A 3,902-nucleotide genomic window follows, 5' to 3' on the forward strand; every position below is an offset into this window, starting at 1 on the left:
TGAAACCTAAAAGCTTCTGCACAGCAAAGGAAACCATAAACAAGATGAAAAAACTCTCAGAATGGGAGAAAATATTTGCAAATGAATCAACAGACAAAGGATTAATCTCCAAAATATATAAACAGCTCATGCAGCTCAATATCAAAAGACCAAACAACCCAATCCAAAAATGGGTGGAAGACATAAATAGACATTTCTCCAAAGAAGACATACAGATGGCCAACAAACAACACATGAAAAGATGCTCAACATCACTAATTATTAGAGAAATGCAAATCAAAACTACAATGAGGTATCACCTCACACCAGTTAGAATGGGCATCATCAGAAAATCTACAAACAACAAATGCTGGAGAGGGTGTGAGAAAAGGGGACCCTCTTGCACTGTTGGTGGGAATGTAAATTGATACAGCCACTATGGAGAACAGTATGGAGGTTTCTTAAAAAACTAAAAATAGAACTACCATATGACACAGCAATCCCACTACTGGGCATATACCCAGAGAAAACTATAATTCAAAAAGACACATACACCCCAATGTTCATTGCAACACTATTTACAATAGCCAGGTCATGGAAGCAACCTAAATGTCCATTGACAGATGAAGGGATAAAGAAGATGTGGTACATATATACAATGGAATATTTCTCAGCCATAAAAAGGAACAAAACTGGGTCATGTGTAGAGATGTGGATGGACCTAGAAACTGTCATACAGAATGAAGTAAGTCAGAAAGAGAAAAACAAATATCGTATATTAGCCCATATATGTGTAGTTAGAAAAATGGTACAGATGAACTGGTTTGCAGGGCAGAAATAGAGACACAGATGTAGAGAACAAACGTATGGACACCAAGGGGGGAAGGGAGGGTGGTATGAATTGGGAGATTGGGATTGACATATATACACTAATATGTATAAAATAGATAACTAATGAAAACCTGCTGTATAGCGCAGGGAGCTCCACTTCGCTGTACAATAGAAACTAACACAACATTGTAAAACAACTATACCCCAATTAAAAAAATTAAAGATTGAAAAAAAAAGAAGTGAAGGTCTTTCTAGGAAACTCAAGGCCACTGGGAAAAAGTGCTTTCTCTTCTTAATGAATACATTTGCATCCTTTCTTTTCCTTGTTCTTACAGGGCTGCTGTATTATTTCACTTTGCCTAAGAGCTTACTGATTCCTTTTGTTATATGGCCGTGGTTACTTTTCTATGTGAAAGTCCATATGTACCCAGGAGGATGTAGGACCCCAAAAGGGACTCTAGCTTTTCTGAAGCCTTTGGCAGTAAAAGCTTTCTGTTCTGGCAGACCAGTGTAGATATGCCACTAAAGACAGAGGACAAGAGCCTGCCTTGGTGCCTTTGCCTTATATAGGATGACTCACCCATGGAGGAAATTAGAAAATAAAGTCCAGTAAAATATCTCAAATTTAATGGGACTCCTATAATTGGTGACAAAAGACCACTAAGACTTTATGAGTCTAGGGGAAGGGATCATAAGGATTTTCAAAAAAAATGAGACATTACGCCTGAGGAAAAAATCTCCAGGCTGTGAGGAAAGATAGATACTGGGCTGTCACTCTGTCTGCAAGTGCCCAGCAGTAAACTCTATGGCCTATCGAAAGGCCTCAAGTAGGTTAACGTGTAGTCTTCAGAATATTGAAACTTAAAAAGTCTTTTTCCTAGGAAAAGATGCCTTCCAAGCGGAAAAGTTTAAGTTTTAGATGACAGTTAAAACTCTGAGCAAAATAAAACTTAAAACATATAAATTATGATATAAAGATAACTAAGTTATTAATGAAAATTTAAAGAGTATGTCTATTGTTTTCTAATATAAACACTCTCAAAAACATTTTTAGATGAGAAAAAGGAAAATTTAACGTTCATTGAATGACCTCTTGTCTCTCTTATTTATAACATAAAAAATAGAGGTAGGAAAATTGACAACAAGCCAACAATGAGTAGTTACAAAAAGGGAAAGAAAAAAACAAATACAGGAGACCCTTTCCATTTGTAAGATGATGAATTATAAAGACACAGCTTCCTGGGACTTCCCTGGTGGCGCAGTGGTTAAGAATCTGCCTTCCAATGCAGGGGATGTGGGTTCGATCTCTGGTCAGGGAAGTAGATCCCACATGCATGCCGCAGTTAAGAGTTTGCATGCCACAACAAAGGAGCCTGCAAGCCACAACTAAGGAGCCCGTGAGCTGCAACTAAGGAGCTCACGAGCCGCAACTAAGGAGCCTGCCTGCCACAACTAAGACCCGGTGCAACCAAAAGAAAAAAAAAGAAAAAATATATATATATATATAGAGAGAATGATTTTTAAAAAAGACACAGCTGCGCCCCCGGGGGAGGAGAGAGGGAGCGAGGCCGCGCGCTCTGCCCCCTCCCCCTGGGGCTGCCGCCGCCACCGCCGCCACCACCCCCTCGCCGCCTCAGCCTGGCGGGGAGGAGGAGGAGGAGGAGGAGCAGCAGGTCTCCGGGCCCTGGCACCGCCGCCCGCATGTTCAGTAGATGAAGGCGTCACTGAAGGGTTACCTACACTTCGGAGCACTTCTAGCACCAGTGCTCACGCAGATGATGATGATCGCAGCACAGAACGGCCAAGTCCAAATGGTCCAGATAGACTTTTTCAGTGTCCAACATGTGGGGTGCGATTCAGAACCTGAAACAGCACATGCTCATCCACTCAGGAATTAAACCATTTCAGTATGACCGCTGTGGGAAAAAGTTCACCAGGGCTTACTCGCTAAAGATGCATCGCCTAAAGCATGAAGGTAAACGCTGTTTCCGGTGCCAGATATGTAGTGCCACTTTCACTTCCTTCGAGGAATATGAACACCACATGAGGGTTTCCCGGCACATTATCCGCAAGCCTCGGATTTACGAGTGCAGAACATGTGGCGCCATGTTCACCAACTCTGGAAATGTAATCGTGCCCCTGAGGAGTCTGAACCATGAAACGTCAGAGCTAGCAAACTACTTCCAGAGCAGTGATTTCCTAGTACCGGACTACTTAAACCAGGAGCAAGAAGAGACCCTTGTTCAGTAGGATCTTGGAGAACACAGTTTTGAAGACAACTCCTCTGTCCAGATGCCTGTAATTTCACAGGTCTTCTCGACCCAGAATTGTGAAAGCACTTTTCCCTTGGGGTCTCTTGGTGGGCTGACAGAAAAAGAGGAGGAAATGCCAGGGCAGCCAAAGAACAGTGCTTGTGCCGAGGCAACCAGAGAGGACCCCCCCCCCCAAAATCAGAGCTGTCTTCTGTAACTATTGAGTAATTTCATGGTTTGGCTTCATTTTTGATTTTTGGAAAGTGCCTGTGCTTGGTCTTGTACATTTGAATTTAATTTAACTTTTTAAGCAAAAAAGGGTTTGGGAAAGAATTTCCCTTTTTACTTTGTAAGTTCTGCAACTGATGTTTTATTTTTCATGACTGAGAGATTGCTTCTGTAAGTGCACAATAACATGGTGTTGAAATATAATAGAAACCTTGAGACTTAAGGAGAACCAGCTGACTTAAAACTGGTATCAGTTTCCTCTTCCATTATCAGGAGTAGGCTAACAACAGATCATTAGTTCAAGAAGAAATCAGGTGATTATTGACCTTCCTGAAATGAAAGCGTACATCAGAAACGTATTACTGAGTGAATCTGGCAAATGGCCTGAATATCCTATATCCTATACACAGGATATTGTACAGTCTTTTGTAAAGCCTGTTGTTTTTGGAAGTATTTATGGTGAGCTTTCTTAAAAATTATTAGGGTATATACTTCTGAAATCCCACGTGTTTTGTGTTTTTTTTTTTTTTAAGCTTTGTCACTATAATTTTTCATGGTGAAAATTTGGTATTGGGATAGGTATTCCCTGTACCTTTATAGTACCACTCCTCC

The 3,902-nt window shown here is 41.1% G+C and overlaps 1 pseudogene; it reads left to right on the forward strand.

Moving 5' to 3' along the window:
• Positions 1 to 2,422: 2,422 nt before the first annotated feature.
• On the forward strand, positions 2,423 to 3,640 carry LOC117196046 (zinc finger and BTB domain-containing protein 44-like; annotated as a pseudogene).
• Positions 3,641 to 3,902: the final 262 nt, after the last annotated feature.

Source organism: Orcinus orca, chromosome 5 (assembly GCF_937001465.1).
Source record: "Orcinus orca chromosome 5, mOrcOrc1.1, whole genome shotgun sequence".
Classification (NCBI taxonomy): domain Eukaryota; kingdom Metazoa; phylum Chordata; class Mammalia; order Artiodactyla; family Delphinidae; genus Orcinus; species Orcinus orca.